We start from the raw sequence: 17,480 nt of genomic DNA on the forward strand, positions 1-17,480 counted from the left end.
CCCTAAATTTGTCAAGCACAATCTTGGCAATTACTTATTGCTATAAAGCCCCTACTTCTGTAAGAAAATATTTTTGCTACTTTAAAATCTGAATCACACTTCAACCTCACGGGTAGTTGTCTCTGCTGGTAAAGTTACATGGGTTTGTATCTTTTTCAACTGAAATAATTTCAGTAATATCTGTGGTCCACCATTACAGCACAGCCCAGAGGTGGTTGCATCAGTGGGGAAATACCTGTGCTGAGGGAGTAGTGGGCCAGGCAAGCAGTGACAACTCTGCACACCAGCTTGGGCAGTATAAAAATTATTTATGCAATCACACAGTGATTTCAGTAAGAGGATAAGCTGATAGATATATTTTCTAAACTCTTACGATTGCCTTGTACTGAAGCAAATACTAATATAAATGTATGTACTACTTAGTACTACATTTACTTCTATTAAAATATTAAATTTAACCAGCAGAAACACCAGTTATGGGGGGACTGTTTCTTCCTAACCTCCCCCGCCTGAGTCAACCTCCATGCACTGCTAAAGAATCCCATAAAACTCTGCAAGAAGCAGTTATCAGTTTCACAGAAATATATTAATCTAGAATTCTACAGTGTGTAACTTAACGCCTTATTATTATTTACATTTTTATAGCACGGGTACAGATAATATGCATTGAGGTAGTCAGGGCAAATAATATGCTTTTAAATAGTGGTAAAAAACCTACCACAAAATAGTCTGCACATACTACCTAGGCATTCAAAGCTTAATTATATTCTTAGTCAGTTTTGATTTACATTTAAATTACAAATTACGTTTTGCTAACATTAATTTACAATGCTACTTTAAAAATACATATTCTGTATTACATGAATAATAATTCAAAACAGTCAGATCTTGTTGGATTGCTATGATCTCCTGATAACAGGGGGTAAATAATAATATTTCTAGAAAGTTTTCTCCATTTGAATGTAACATTTCTCAATGTATATGCCTTGCACATTTGAATTCAGCCAACCATCCATGGTGCAAACAGTTGCCACAGGATTTATAGGATGACCTGCTTGCACATGCATTTTAGAAGACTTCAGCATAACTACATGGAAAAATGCTCTAAACCAGTGTGCACTTGTTACTGGACCAGAACAAGGAGCTTTTTATCAATCATTCTGTGGCCCTGTTTAATGTCAAAAACAGAGTAGGATGCAGGGATATCAGTTTGTGGCTGGGAGGATCTCAAGGAAGACTCAGAAGTGAACAGGAGAGTTCATCTGGGCCCTACAGCAGGAGGATCTCTCATTTTTTCCCCAGGGGGAACCTTTTGCTGCCATGGAGCTTTCTCAAGTGTTTGCACTCTTCCACAATTAGCTCATGGTCTCCTGGTGACTACAGGCATGTGTTTATAGTGCTCATGAAGCACATTTTGCTCTGATGGATTATCATTTCCATAAATCTCAGAGAAAATGGGTTTTTAAATAGCCTTTAATCAATCCCATTCCAGTGCAATGACATGGATCTTCCTTTGGGTAAAGCCCTGAAACTTGATGTTTGCTTCTTACTGAGAATTCCTTTGGCCTAATTATTTGCTGCTACTGCTGTTCTACCCCCAGAAAACTCTGGATTTATATTGCATGTAGCTAGGGCTGATCTCATCATTCCACCTGAAGACCATGCCCTGTAGCTCATGACAATAAACATGGCTTAAGTCACTAGGAATGAGAGTTAGGCAGGGTTATACAACATTGAATTCCATTTTAAACTCAAGTTAAGAAAAAACTTCAGTCTTGAAATTCAGAAACATCGAAGAAACATTTCAGTTTAAAAATCCGTGTAAGGGAGAGTGGAAAGGGGTTGTGAACACAAAACACAAAATAAAACAGAAACACAGTCACTGTCACAAACAGTGACAACTAATGACTAATAGCCATGACTGCTCATAAAGTTGAATTTATATTTAATTTTCCCTTGAAAACTTTTTAGGAGCATGAGTAATATTATTTGAAATTTCTTTTCCAAGGCAGCTTCTTTTTGGTGTTGGGAAAGAAATTGCCATGTAAATGCTGTAACAAATTCACCTGGATTGTATCACACGCAGGTCATTACATTTCAGCTCCCTGAGAGAATTTGCTGTAGAAAGGACTCATTCACAATGGCTACTTTAAAAACTTTGAAGAAAATGGCCAAAACAGAGGGCCTAGCTACTTTAAAAATACTCTTCCATCACAATGTAACTGAAGGAGAAAAACAAGGGTTGGCAGCTTTATAGTGATACACTGCCTTCAACAACACATCTGGGAGGAATTTTGCTGAGAAAATGGCTCCAAAATAAAGTAAATGTGGCTGAAATGATGGGAATGGAGACAGGTTTAGGATTTACCTTCATTCTCAAAGATTTTATTTCTTATGACTCTTCAGGACAAAGGATCTGCCAGGGAGGACATTCCAGCACACTGAAATCCATGTCCTCTGTGAGGCAGTAAGCAGCTCTGGGAGGGGGCCAAACACACCATTTCAGTCTCACTTTTGCACAGCTAGCAAATCCTTTCCAATAAGAATGGTGTTGAGCAGCAAAAGGGTATGATTCTGGAGGCAAAAATATGAGCACAACTTTGCATACACAAGGAACTGGTAAAAAAAAAATACTAAGAAGTTTAAACTGGTTAAATCAAGAATCTATATAAATCTTCATTCTTCTATTAAGCAATCATTTTCCAGAAAGAAATTATCAATTCTCTCTGCAAAACATGTTGTATTTATCAATATATGGAAGGATATGTATTAAATTCCCATGAGCACAATAAACCTTGTGGTTGTAGATCTCAAAATATAATTATATTTTAAAGCCACTTTCTGCTTCTTATAAAGCCCCGGTACTAATGGGCTAGTATAGATAGTACTGTAGATAAATGATCAGCATCCCATGTTCCAGTAGGGATGAAGACCTTCTTTTGGTCCCTTTATGGTAGCTAATAATCCTTTAGCTTTGGTCTTGCTGTTCAGGCCTGTGGGCTGGGAGAAGGAGCTGAGGTTACTCATCTTTCCCTAATGCAGTGGTGCTAATGGTGGTGGAGTGTAACACATTACTAATGTGAAATTGGGGCACTCTGGATTAGTGTTGGCATTGTCACTGCTGATGGATGCCGGTAGGAACAGCTCCCACATTCCCTTCCTGCATCCCTGAGGAGCACGGGGGGAGCTCCGGATCTGCTCTCGCTGCTCCACCTGGGTGTCTTCAGGTTGTCCTCCACCCTGTCCTGCATTGGCAGGGAGCAGCCCCTGGCTCTGTCCCTGGCACCAGCCTGATGTGAGCCCAGCACCCATGGCCAGCACAGAGGTGCCCTCCTTCCTCACTGCTGTCCATGTCTGTGCCTCTGCAAACTGCAGGAGTTGTCACTTGCATGTCACTTGTGTGAGTGCCGTGAGGATTTACCACCATGACACCTGAAGCTGTCACAAGGGCCCTATAGACATTGGTAAGAGGATCCATAAACACGAGTGTCCATACACTGCAGTTCAGGTGTGTCTCACAGGGCTGGACCTGGCAAAGTCTCTTCTCTTCAGTTTTGGACAGGTTGGGGGAAAACTAGAGCATCCTCTTGAAGAGAGATGGTTCCACCATGTACCCAAACATCACCTGTATATGTGCTGTCCACCAAGCAAGACCCCTCCACCTTATGAGTGATGTCATTGCATTCACTTTGAATGATTTCCACCATGTGAAGTTACCTACTTTGGGTAGAGGGGAAAACTCTGTGTTGAATAATCAACCGTGTGCTTTCCCAGCCTGGGACTGTAGGGAAGAGGAGAGACACCATCCTGCCAACTACCTCCCTGCTGGTATCTTCCTGTGGGCTTCTTCTGATGGTGTGGGAGATGAAGAAGCAGCTCCTGGGGCTTTCATCAACTCATGTGCTGCAGTGGCAACTTCAGTGAGTGATGCACATTCATTCGGAAATGTCATTTTTATTCCTCCCACCAGTCGTGCTTTTATTTACCGTTTAATTTGTAGACGTCTTCACTTTAATTTATAAACATCTCTCCAGTGTCACCTGGATGCTGTGCCTCCAGTGGTGTGCTGTTTCTGAACCGTGTGCTCGTGGCTGTGGTTTTTATGAGGAAAAGAGAATTTGTAATGACCGAAATGCATCACATTTGATACTGTCTCATTTGTTCACCTCCTGACTAGCCCATGGCACGGCTGCTATCCTGCAGTCCCTTTTGTCTCTGTCCTACCCCCTTGGAGGTGCCTTTTTTCGGAGCACGCACCTGTCTCCAAAGCAACTAACCACTTTAGCCGGGAGCGCGGCTGCCGCTCGCTGCCGCCCCCGCGGGTACCTCCCATCACGGCTGTTCTCCATCGCCATGGAAACCATCCTCCCTCTGCTCTGCCGCTCTGGCTGACCTATTTGCTGCATCAATCCGTACCACTTATTCCCAGTGTGGATGCCTGTTTCTAATAATAGAAACACCTTGTAGGTTATATCTTATGCCAGGACCAAGTTACTTTTTTATCAGTGTGCGAGTGTTGGGAGGTTAGGTTTGGTTGTGGTTTTGACAATTCTAGCAACGAAAGTAAGTTTTTATCTTGACATCGCTTGTCTGAAAAAATATTTGTTTCGCACTGGGTTTTAACAGCTTAATCCCACAGGTAGGGACAAGGAGCAGAGGTGACAGCTGGAGGTTGTATTGCTTTTTCTTTCTACCTCTCTAATTTTCTTCAAAGCAAATTAGTTCCTGGAACAGGTTATTACTTTTAAAAACCACTCAAGGTTTCTTGAGCCTGAGAGAAATCTGAGAAGTCTGAGAATGACCTCATTAACCACTCCAGAGTACACTTCCCACCAGTGTTGTGAGCAACACAGGTTTGGTTTGTCTGCTGGAGACCTGGAGGAGATCTGGCATGTGCCAGGACCCTTCCCTTACATCCAAACCCCGGGAAGACAGACAGTACATTTGGTCCAGACCCTCCCTACATGGAAGGCAAGAGAGGATATGAGCAGGTGAGAGCTTCTAGGATACTCACCTGGTTCCAAATTTTGGATGGTGAAAATGGAATCCCCTCTTTACCCTTGAAGGGCACCTACTTGGTATATAGCAACTTATGTGCAAAATACTGTGGCTGGAATTGCATGTCAATTTATGAAACTTTGTCCCAGCTCTGTCTTCTTTTTCTTTCTGCTTTATTACTTGACAGACAGATGGGAAATATAAAGAAACAAGTGGAGGCAGTATTGCTTACAGAACCTTTTTAATATGCATGGCTTTCTCTCTAGGAAAGTATCTTTGCACCCTGATCACATCACCTCTCAATCTCTCTTTTCATCATAAACTAAACAGACTGAAGTGTTCATGAGTAAGGACTTTTTTCCAAGACTTCAAATAATTTTACTGGCTCTTCACCTCTTCTGAATATTCAGGATCAATTTCAGCCTTTCAGCCCGAGGGTCTCTGGGTTTAGATTTTCTTTCACATTCTGTCCCACTTTGCTAATTCTCAGTCCAAAGTTCCCACTTTTTCTATGTCAACTCTGCAATGAAGAACTTCTTATGATGATGGGTGAAAATACAGGGCATTGCTTTCCTTTGGAGTGACCATGCTGATCTTTGCTCTTCCCCCAATGTGAATCAGTCCCCCAGGAGCTCTATTGGCTGAGTGCTCTCCAGTGTGATTTGTGTTCATTTACTGCATCTTAACAGCCTCTGCTCCTCGAGGGAGGGATGCAAATCCTTGGCAGGAGGTTTCAGAAATCCTGTTCTGCCACTGCTGTGTTGAACAGTGTCCCACCCCATATGGAACAAAACTTTTCATTTAAATACTGACACACATGAGTTTGTTATCCATTTTCTGCAAGCATTTTCCTGTCACACTGAAATGGTCACAGAAATAATGAACAAAATGGCAGGGATTCCAGCCAAACCCATGTCTGCCTTTAATTCCAATGGGTAGCCAGAGAAATGCTTGGCAGTATTCAACCAGCTCTATTTTTAATATTGTGTTTACATGTGTAATGGCCATGTGCACATAATAGCTGTCCCCCTCCCTGCTCCACCCAGCACTTTCCAGTATTGCTCACTATAGCTTCGAGCAGACATGCCTTATGGCTATTCCCTGGCAATGGCATAAGCCAGGGAAAGCACCTCAGCCATTACATATGCAAATGGACTAACTACCAAGAACATTATTTTAATAGATTTTTCATAGATAGCGTCTCCTGTTTGTCCCACTCACCATCCCAGAGACCCATTCAGACTGGGATGCAGGGAAGGGGAGACACCAAGAGGGAGGCAGCAATCCAGCCTGTGTTTTACTGCTGCAAGTGCTCCACAGCACCATCATAGCTTGGAGCTTCACAGAAAAGAAAAAAAGGGTGGTGACCTGGCAGGTGGCTTTTCTGTGAGATAAACCACCTGGAATCACAACTGGGCCCAAGGGCCCCGAGTGCTTTAGCACACCTTGGTCAAAACCTGCCTTGATTTCCAGCTGCCCAGAGCAGCAGTCAGCTGTCAGCAGCAGTGGCCAGCTTGTACAGCCAGCCTCCCCTCCCAGCTATTTCCAGCCCTGCAGCATCTTTCCAGACCTGCTCCTGCACCAATCTTGTTGATGCAGTTTTCATCACTAACACAATATAAGCTCCCTTAGCAGCAGCAGAAAATTATATGTGACTGCTGGGCAAAGCTGTGAGGATATGTGCAGTACAGAGCAGAGTTTGCATGCAGAGCACTGGAGCATGATGAAAAGGAGGATTTAGAATCACAGAGGACATCTAGCAACAACACTTTCCAACCCTGTACCTTCAAATTCTGCTGGGAACATTATTCATTAAGCTGTGGTCAGTGCAGGAAATCAGTTTTGGCTATCTCAATAGAAGCAATCAATTACTGCGCTTGCTTCTTTATGGGTTCTTCTCAGATTCAGGCAAATAGAGTGGCCACTTGGCTCCCCATGGCAGCAAGTGCAAAGTGTAGGGTCCTATCCCCCTGGAAAAAAGTCAGGATCCACTTTATATTTGGTTTGCTATCAGAGCCAGAGAAGCTGAGGGTGAAACAGTGCCACTGAGTGGGGCTGTAGGGGTGAGGAAGGCAATGGGGTCATACACCTTGCAGTTTGGGCACATTGCTTTTCTGACGCATGTGTGACATTGTACCAATCCTGCATGGCACTTGCACATCACAAACACCCCACATAAGTTATAAACTCATCCATTTTCCCTCCAAAAGAGGCACATCCTTTGCTGTATCCCCTGCTGCTACCCATGTAGCCATAAACACATAGCACCCTAATGATGCACTATTCTGTGGTAAAGTAAGCCGTGAGGACTAAAATCAGTTTTAAACCCTCAAGGCATCACTTCTGTCCTTATGTATTATTAAACTGTGCTCTAATTGCCAGTGCAGCAGGATGAAAATCAGTAGGAATTGCCAACTTTTGTATGTATTTTACCCAGAAGAAGAGAAACACCTTGGCCATTTTCCTGAAATAAAAATATGTGTTGCTTGCTGAGCTGGGATAATAAGATCGAAGGATGAAGCAGTGGAGTAAGAAAACTGGTAGTCCCATAGCCATAGGAGAGCTTCTCCATTATCTTGTGTAGTGCCTGGCCATGAGGATCCCTGGCCTGTGGGCACAACAGCAAAGCAGATCTGCCTCAGCATTGCAGTGATGGGAAATGGCATGGGAGAAAGAGAATAAGCAAACAACTGAAGTGACCACACTCATTGTGTTTTCCATGGCCAAGGGCTGCTGTCTTCCACCTGGTCGTGCATTTATAATAGGATTGCTCGGGATGTGTCTCTTCAGGGAATGAATTCCAATTTACATAACAAATTCAGCCCTTGAGAAACATGATCTACAGCACTCTGTGGATAATAGCTGTCTCACTGACCAGTTATGCTATTCACAGCCTTATTTTATTCCTATAGGGCTGATAGAGATGACAATCCTATTTTTATCTGTTCTGCAATGCCCATGAAAAACTCTGTTTGCCCCATACTCCTCTTTCCAAATACTTCTTTATGGAAGACATTGTGTGAGTGGGATCACTCATGTAACCATTGTTACTGGAGAGGGACAGAAGGCTTTGTAGTCTTTCTGGAAGCAAATGGAATGATGGCATAGCACTTATCACCTACCAAACCATTGCTCATGAGCTCTTCCAAGGAGCTGCCTTACTAGAGTAAGACCAGAACTGTGAAGTGCCAAGAGATATCGCTGACTCCATGATTTTCTAGACATTTTTGCAGTTACCTTTTGTTGATGTGTCACTAAAGGTATTCAAGAACATTTTGATGTGGCCTAACCTGTTATTATCCTCCTAGGGCAGGGTACAGGAAATGAAGATGGCAATCACCCACTATTTAATTACACTGTCCATTAGTTAATCCTTTTCTTCTCATGCCCAGAAAGGCTTTGCCCCAGAGGAGTTCCTGCTCTACACCTCCATGGAAGTGTGAAATATCTTGAGCAGCTCCAGCCATCTGCAGGTGGATCCCACCAAACAACCTCCAGCTGCATTACCTGGTCCTCAGCTGTGCAAAGTTCCTTCCTTCCTGTAGCAGCTTATCCCTCACCTCTGCAAAAGGTGCAGTGAGACCTTGGGGGGTCAAGCATTCATGGGGTAGAGTGAGAAACCCCAGGGGTTTCCACTCTTTGAGGAGGTCACCAGTAGTCTATTCACCCAAGAGTGTTTGTGCTGGTTTGTGCACCAGCAGAAGATGCTGCAGTATTTCACACTGGGGGATAAAAAAAACAACTGTCCTTTTTATTTTTTCTGAATTGAGAAATAGCCTTTGGAAAAAGCAGCAACTGGAAGAGTGCTCATTCCTCCCCTTACAACTCCAAAATAATAACAAGGCTGCTTTTTTTTTTTTGGTGTTGTTTGTTTTTTTTGTTTGTCTGTTTGGTTGGTTGGTTGTTTTTTTTTTTTTGTGAGAGAACAACAAGAATGTGCCTCATTGCAAAGAATATGGAAGAAGAGAATGAGTCAGGAGACCTGGGGAAAGCATAAGATCCTTTTTAGATGGAAGAAGTCCAGTAAACTGCAAAATTATTAATAGCTTTGTGCTACCCAAGGCACAAGATGTATTGAGAGGGGAGAAAGAAACCCAACTCTAAATCTTTTTCCCTATTAAAATAAAAGGTCTTCAGGTTCTTCTTCACATATTCATATAAGGCAAGATGCATATGCCCTGATTTCAGCCATCAGAATTGTGGGTAACTTATCTAAATAATTTTGGAGAGGAAAAAACAGGATGATGAGTTTAGGTATGATTTAAGAATATAAATTAACATGTGGGCACTGTGGACTGTGAAGGCTTTGGGTCTGTTGCCACAGCCCACAAGAGCAGGGAGATTAATGTGCATCTGGGAAAACAGTATAATTTCAAACCAATGTACTACTGGTCAAAATGACTGCTGCCAAAGCAGTGTTGCCATAAATTGCTAAGAATTTCTTTTTGCTTTTTGCACTTAAAATTTAGAAAGAAAATCCTGACTTTGCTCCATGAGAGAGGCTCTTAGCAAAATAGATTTTGCTGTCTTTTGTGGGCTTCACCATGCAAACTCTCTAACTGAAAGGACCATTATGAAGAAAGGCAACCAAATTGTGCTTTTCATTTAGGCAGAGAAAAGGCATCCTCTGCATTGTAAGGGAAATATAATTTGCAGCCCAATATAAGTATCGCTTTTTAAGCCTTCAGAGCCAAAACCAATTAAATTCAAATCTTCATCCATCAATATAAAGTCTCACTTTCTTAGCTAATAAAACATCTAAGGGCACCCTGTTAACCATTGTAACATCGCTAGATGAAAAGCTGCTTCTTTCCCCCCCACTTGTGTTTTCTCTTGTGTTAGATTAAGCGTTTCACAACAATTTAGAATATAATTAAAACTTAGAGTCCTCACGATGGGATGTAATGATTATAATTACTCATTGTGAAAATGGGCGTGGAAAAAAAAAATCTTATGACCTGTTCTTAATAATCCAACTCACACTTCATTACAGTACACGCAATACTTAATTTGTGAAACCAGTGTAATTGTATTTGCAATCTGTGCCGTCCGCGATGGTGTGAGGAAAACAAGCAGCCTGTTAGCACGGTGACCGCCGAACTCGCTGCCCAGCCTCCTGGCCGCACAGAAATCGCCAGCAAAGCAAAATAAATTGCTTTTGCTTAGCAGGAGCAACACTGATCTCACCCTCCAAACAGAGAATTTCCGGCTCCCGCTGCTCTGACTCAGCAGCTTGCTCTGAGCAACAGGAAGAAAACCAGGAGGAAGAGGTCGTGGAGGAAGGCAGAGGTGGGAGCCCGGCGCTCCCCCATCCTCTCCTGCTGGTGCTCCTGCCGCAGCCTCGCACGTCCCGCAGCCCCGGAGCTTTGGGGCTGGACCTGGTCCTGGTGCCGGGATCCATCCCTAACCCTGGTGTGGTTTCCCCGTGCAGCCGCAGCACTCCCTTCCTCCAGCCTCTCCCCAGGTCCACCTGCAGAGTTAGTACTGGAAGGGTCCATACAACACACACATTTTTTAGTTCTGGATGTGAAGATCCTGTATCATTTTACCAACTGGTGTGCACCATCCACAGCCATGGAAGTACAAGGCACTCGGAATTCAGCGTGACTCCTGTAAGCCCATCTCCTTCCCACTGACACATTAAACCTCCTCATTAAGACAGATAAAAGGATGACACTAGGAGCATGCAGGGGAAGAGTAATGCCAAGTTGTGGCAATTCCATTCCCTTTCCACAAGCCACACAAGCCCAGCCTGCAAATAGTAAGGAAATGAATCACCCTGCTACTCTGGATGTGGCTCTTATTGCTTTTATGCTGATGCCGTGGATGTCAGTGAGGTTCCTCCTGATTTACTACAGCAGTCTGAGATGAACAGGAGCATGTGAGGCTCATAAAGCAGAGCACTGGGATTGCAGCACAGCCTCCTGAAAAGGAAGACACAAAGGTGTGACTTGGGAGAAGCACAGCAGAGTCAGTCTCAGTCAGCACTAGACAGAAGCTGGACCAGAACCAACAAGTTTGAGCAGAGATCACATGCTATTATATTGCTTACAAAAATGCTGATTAAATATTGTCTTTTCAATTTGTATTTACCTGAGGAATCAAATGTATGTACTGCTGGTGGTATTCAAAGGCTACCTGCAAGTTGATCTGCACCTCATGATGACAGACTTCCCAGTGGAATGCTGGCACTCAGTACCAGAAACACAGTGTTGGTAGGTCCCACACTGAAACCTTCCCACCTGAGCATTTAACACGGACAGTTATTTACAGAGTGACTCATGAAAAACAAATAAGAAGGGAAGGGAATTAAGTGTTCTGTTTTTCTGCAGTTGAGTTAGTAACCCCCAGGGTGAGAAGCTCAGTCACCAATCTCTGGCACTCTGCAGTGAGAGCGGAGCTGCCCCTGCAGACATGCAGCATAAGGCTGGCTTGCCCCACAGCTCCTCTGCTAAGTGAACTACCCAGATGAATATCCTTAAATAGCAGTCCCAGCTCTAGAAATGCTGTCTCAGTGCTGGTACATTAACCAGGGCCAGGGTCCCAGCCCAGATACTGGCAGGCAGGTGCCCACACACTGGCAGGCTCAGGGAGCCACAGTGCCTTGGAGGCAGCCTGAAAGGGACCACCTTGTCCTTGAGTTGTGAACTCTGCCCCCAAGCCAGAGACCCCTGTGGTGCGAGGTGGTCGTGAGGATGAAGGCTTTTTCAGAGCTGGGATAGGACACAGTACCACATGTATCCCTGAATTCAGACTGGAAGGCACCTCCCCTTTGCTGGGAAGGCAGTAGCCCACGAGTCACCACTCAGGGAGCCCCCGGGGCTGCAGGGCTTGCTTATGGCAGAGCCCTGTGGCAAAGTCCAGCAGCTGGCCCCAACACTCACCTGCAACCTCTGCACAGCCCTCATCTGTAGCAGATGTCAGCTGCAAACAAAAGCATTCATCATTAAATTCCCAATTCCATGTATATTTAACTGCCTAGATGGATGATGTGAGTCAGTATGATGGCATCATTAAACCATGATGTCATTATCTACTGCACCAACCCCTACCTTCTGTATCTCTCCCAGTCTTGGACTGTGCTCTTGGAAAGCTCTGTCCCTAATACAGGGCATTTGCCTATGCAATAAGGAAAAAGCATTGTAAATTTGTTTTCATAATTTTCCCTTTTTTTATTAGCTGTCCCATGTAATGGGCTCACAACAGGTTAATTGTATCTGATGTAAAATTTCCAGGAGTTTCATTTTGCTCTGCAGTGCATGCATGTGATATATGAATTGTGTTTAATACTCACATGAATACCAGGATAATAACCCTGTGGATCTCACTGCTTAGACTATGGAAATGGAAAAAGTCCTCTTTCTGCATGTATATGGCTATTTCCTGTCGTGCCTAGATCCAGCTGTATGCAATCCAAATATATTCTGTGATTAAAAGCACTTTGCCTGATAATGTATTCGTAGACTTAACACTTGTACTGGGTGCAGAACTAAGCAGCCTGCTTTACTTCACAGGCAGGGTGCTTGGCAGAAGTTTGGCAGCTGCCTCCAGCTGTGGAGCTCTTTCTCTCACCAGGTGCAGATGGCAGCAAATCTCCTTCCTCCATGCTAAAATGCAAATTCCAGCCCTTTCCAAGCTACTGCACTGGATAATAACCACTCTCTTTCATAATCAAACTCACATACTCTGCCAGGATCATCCTCAAAAAAGGGCAGAGAGAAGGGAAAAGGGAGAGACAGAGGTGTATTCCAGCCTGTAGCAGACAAGGCAAGGGAGAAGACTTGAGCACTGGTGTAGATCAATTTAAAAAAATGAAGTTAAGCAGGGATTGTGGGGGTTGCAGGAATTAAAGAGGGGTTGAGTATCATTCAAGAGGATGCTGTTGATATGCAATGCTTTCATTTTCTGATTTAAATACCACTGTAGCAGAGAGCAAAGTGTGCAAATGTCTTCTAAGAAGGTAGGAGAGGGGTGGAGGGTACAGGATGAAGAGGACCATGGGCGGGGGGGGGGGAGGTGATTACAAGGAGCCAGCTGGGGAGAACATTGACAAAATCTGTGAATCAGTTCAGAGACAGCTTCTATCAACAGCCTTATCATCAATACCCATGTTTGCATCAGGAGAGAAACAAGCAGGAATGCACAGTTTTAATTGTATTTTCCTACGTGTTGTTTATCTGGGAGAAAAATACATCACCCGCTTTACTGCCAGGGTCCTTTTTCCTCACACACACACACACATTGTTTGCTAATCACAAATTGCTCACAAACACAGGGGCACTACATTTAGGTTGCAGAGATGTTTCTTTATTTGAAAACAAAACAAACAAAGCAAAATAATTACAGGAGTACTGCAAGTGAATACAATAAAAAGTCAAAACAGGCAAAATAACACTTCTCAGTTCTAGAGCTACGGCATCTCTTCAAAGCTGCAGTAGGGTCAGTGCCTTCTCCTAGCCAAAAGGAAATAAAACACTCTAATACATTCCAGAGCCCCTGGCAGAATTCAGAAAAACTTCTGAATTTCTTGCCTCTGCAGAATCCACTATAAAAATTTGAGGTGGGGATGTAATTTTGAGACAGATTTTCCTCTCAGCATCATGCAAAATGAAATACAATTCTTGATTTGCTTAAAGGCTTTCCATGCCAACAGAAAGCAGTCAGAGACAGTCCTCAAACCTACCAAAAATCCACATCAGGGAAGGTTCATGTGATGCATCCCTCAAGCCCACACCAGCTCTTCCACACTGGTTCTTACTTACTGCCAAAACATGTTTTTTTCCATTTTCCACTTGCAGCTGGTGGGAATGCTGTGCAACCTCCCGAGATTTCTAGCAACCACCAACCATAACAGCATTCTAGATGCTGAGAGCTTAGTAAACTGCTTTCAGCTTTGAACCCAAACTCTACCCCGAAACATATTTAAAGCCCCAATCCTTATTTTCTCTTTTTAACACAGAGCTGAGCATTGATTTGAGGGGATGTATAAATGACAACCCACTGCCCCTCTGGCTATTTCCCATGTGTTTCTAATATGTGTCCATGTGTCCCTCACCTTCAGCAAATTAAGTGCTGCCAGAGAAAAAGGCTGGCTGAGAGAGGTGTGTTGGGAACACACAACAAACTCCTGCTTATGATAGTGCTGTGGCAGGAAAAAAAATCTGCAGAAAGACAAGTGCATTTTAAGAAACAAGGACAACATCATTAAAACTATTTCTTGTCCCCTAGTGACCAACTAAACTGTTGGGAGTGCAGACAAGAGCTCACATGTTCAGCATGAAGCAGCTACTCAGTGTCTCTGCAGAAAAATGCAGCTGGGAAAATCACTGTGGGAAGTCATGGCTGGCCAGAAATCTGCAGGGGAGGCATGATCTGATGTGGTTGGAGCTGGATATCTAGGAGCAACACCACCAGCCAGGGAAGAAAAAGAGATGCTTCTGGGAGCATTGGATCTGGGTTAAAACCCAGGAAAACTGGGTCTAGCTGCAAGGACTTGCTTCTGCAGGCTGGGGTGCTTTGGTATGCTGGCCTTTTCTCTAGGAGCTTAGAAGCAGCAGCTCTAGGGACCCTGGTATATGACCCCCTCATATCAGCCTGCTGCTGGAGATTTAGGAAATAACAGCAAGTATGGGAAACATCCCTCTGAACACAGAGTGTTGGCAGTGCTGGGTAGCAGATCCCACTCAGGACACTCTGCTGATGCTCAGTTGACCAAAGGGATGCTCACAGCACAGGCACAGTGCTGAGAGCTGCAAGAATTGCTCTGGTCCAGCCTCTGAGTTTATTTTGTACAGACCAAAACATTTGTTTTCCTCATAAGTTTCTCAGTCCAGGATCAGACACTCCAGGTTAATTTTGCTCACAGACCATTCTGGTTTTAAGTCTTCTAAAAATTTCTTCGCATGCCTTTTCAATTTATTTATTTTGTTGGTTTTCTTAACAGCTACCAGGAGGTTATATTTAAACCTCACATATAGCATTAGCTTTTAGTCAATATTTAAATTCTTATGGGACCTATGTGGTCTTGAAAATAAAAAATTATGTTAATTGTCCAACCAATTCAATAAAGCGGAGCAGCATCTCTGTGATGTAAACTCAGGCCTGTGTTATCTGACAGGGAGAATGTTTTTAGTTTGTGTCACCAAGACAACTTTCCCTCGTACATCATGACCTAGCCCCTTGGCATCAGTGCAGGTGCTATCTCTGTGATTCCTTTACTTGAGTGTCAGTAGATTCCTTTACTTGAGTGTCACTACACTCTTGATCCCAGGGGCAGGAGCTGGCAGCCTGCCCACTGCCTTCAGCAGGCACTCGTGTGTGGCAGGCATGAGTCCTGAGTCTTGATCCTTAAACGCTGCCTTTGACTCAGCATTGACCCCAGGATTAGTGCTTGGGAGAGCAGCACCTTGAGCCATTCCCTTCACATCAGTGATTCCCAGATGACTCACCAGTGGCATGAGCTGTCACAGCTCTGTTGGAGACTTTTGGGGAGTGGTAGGGTCCTGCCCACTCCTGCACCACCCACTCCCATACCCAGCTACATGGATTGTGCAGAGCAAGAGCTAAAGACACTCCTGAGCAGTGCAGATCAGCCAGCAGCCCTCAGGCAGCCATCTGGGGTCCTAGGGGAAAGCTGAATGTGGGTCCTTCCTGCCAGGAACCCCTGTGATACCCGGCTCTCTTTAACTGGAAGTGGACTCCATTGAATGGAAGGGGTCTCTGTTGATTTTTCAAGATTCACAGAATAGTCTAGTCACCTTCAAAAGTCCAGGGGCAGAAAGCTCCTTGAATGAGTGGAGGGAAATTTGAAGAAAAAGCTCATGGTAGCAAAAATGATGAATACAGAGAGTGATGCACAAAATGCAGGTAGGGGATTCAGACAGCCCAGTGCATGTGCAATAGCTGCCTGTCATATGACTATCAGCACTTGCACCTGCACACCACCTCTTTAGCAAGAGAAACATAAACCAAAATCACAGAATCATGGAATTGTTAGATTGGAAAAGACCTCCGAGTCTTCAACCATTAACCCAGCACCACCACCATGTTTACCATTAAACTGTCCTCAAGTGCCACATCCACACACTCTTTCAACACTTTCAGGGATGGTGACACCATTACTGCCCTGGATAGTCTGTTTCAAGGCTTTGCAACTCTTTCAGTGAAAAAAGTTTTCCTAATATCCAAACTAAAGCTCTGGCACAACTTAAGTCCATTTCCTCTCACCTTGTCTCTCGCTACTTGTGAGAAGAGACCGACCTCCACCTGGCCACAACCTCCTTTCAGGGAGTTGTAGACAGTAATAAGGTCTCCCTTGATCCTTCTTTTCTCCAGGCTAAACAACCCCAGTTTCCTCAGCTGCTCCTCTTAAGAGATCTTTTCTAGACCCTGCACCAACTCTGTTGCTCCTCTCTGGACTTGCTCAAGCACCTCAGTGTCCTTTTTGAAATGAGGGGCACAGAACCAGACACAGCACTCAAGGTACAGTCTCACCAGTGCTGAGTACAGGGGGACAATTACTGCCCTGGCCTTGCTGGCCACACTACTTTGATACAAGCAAGGATGTCAAACAAGGATGTAAAAGAAGAGAAAGCAGAAAAAAAATGCCTTGCCTCTTTATTTTTCTGCTCATTTCTTAAGATTACAGCTGATCTACAATGTTTTCTATCCATCAAAACTCCTACGCCCTTCAAATTACAGGAGGTGTTTGCTGGGAAGCACTGAGAAGAGCCAGCCTGGAGCTTGTCCTTGAACTCTTCATCGTAAGAAGAATATGATTGCTGCTGCTCCTTGGTTACCAAGGGCTGTAAAGGTGATGTGGATGGGGAGTGGTTTTTCACACACAGACTGAGGAAAATCTCCACTCCGTTGTCTGCCTCAGTGCACTGATGATCCCCTCCCCTCCTGTCAGTGCCCTGCAGTTCCTGTGAGCATTCCCTACTGCTGGTAGCTCCAGCCTGGCCAGCCGGGGCAGCCCCAGTGCTGCAGCTGCACATCCAGCTGTGCTCACAGCTGAGCTTGCTCAGAGCTCTCTCCTCATTCACAGCTGTTCATCACGGCAGCTTTGGCACTGCTCTGTGCTTGCAGAGGTTTACTTTACTTGGCATGGCTCAGGGAGCCCAAAGCATTGGCATTTTACTCTGCATTGTGCTGCTGCCATCCAGTCGGGCTCTGACAGACAAGAACTGGCAGAACTTGGGCTGCTGCAGCACCCGCTCTCACTCTTCTGTATTGTTATTACAGTAAACAACCAGAGACGCCATAATTTCTCTCAAGTGGCTTTAGGCTACTGCTTTTTGTCCTAGTAGGCCTTGCCAATTGGCAGCCAGCAACTGATGGCAGGTTGAGTTGCCCTTTAATTTGGCTGGAGGTGCCATCGGGGTAAGGCGAATTTTTGAGGAGCTCGGAGCTGAGAGCACACCTTGACACAGTAATGCCATGCAGTACTGGGCAGAGCCAGACCTTGGGCACCCCAAAAGCCC

The sequence above is a fragment of the Cinclus cinclus genome, chromosome 3, assembly GCF_963662255.1.
Source record: "Cinclus cinclus chromosome 3, bCinCin1.1, whole genome shotgun sequence".
Lineage (NCBI taxonomy): Eukaryota > Metazoa > Chordata > Aves > Passeriformes > Cinclidae > Cinclus > Cinclus cinclus.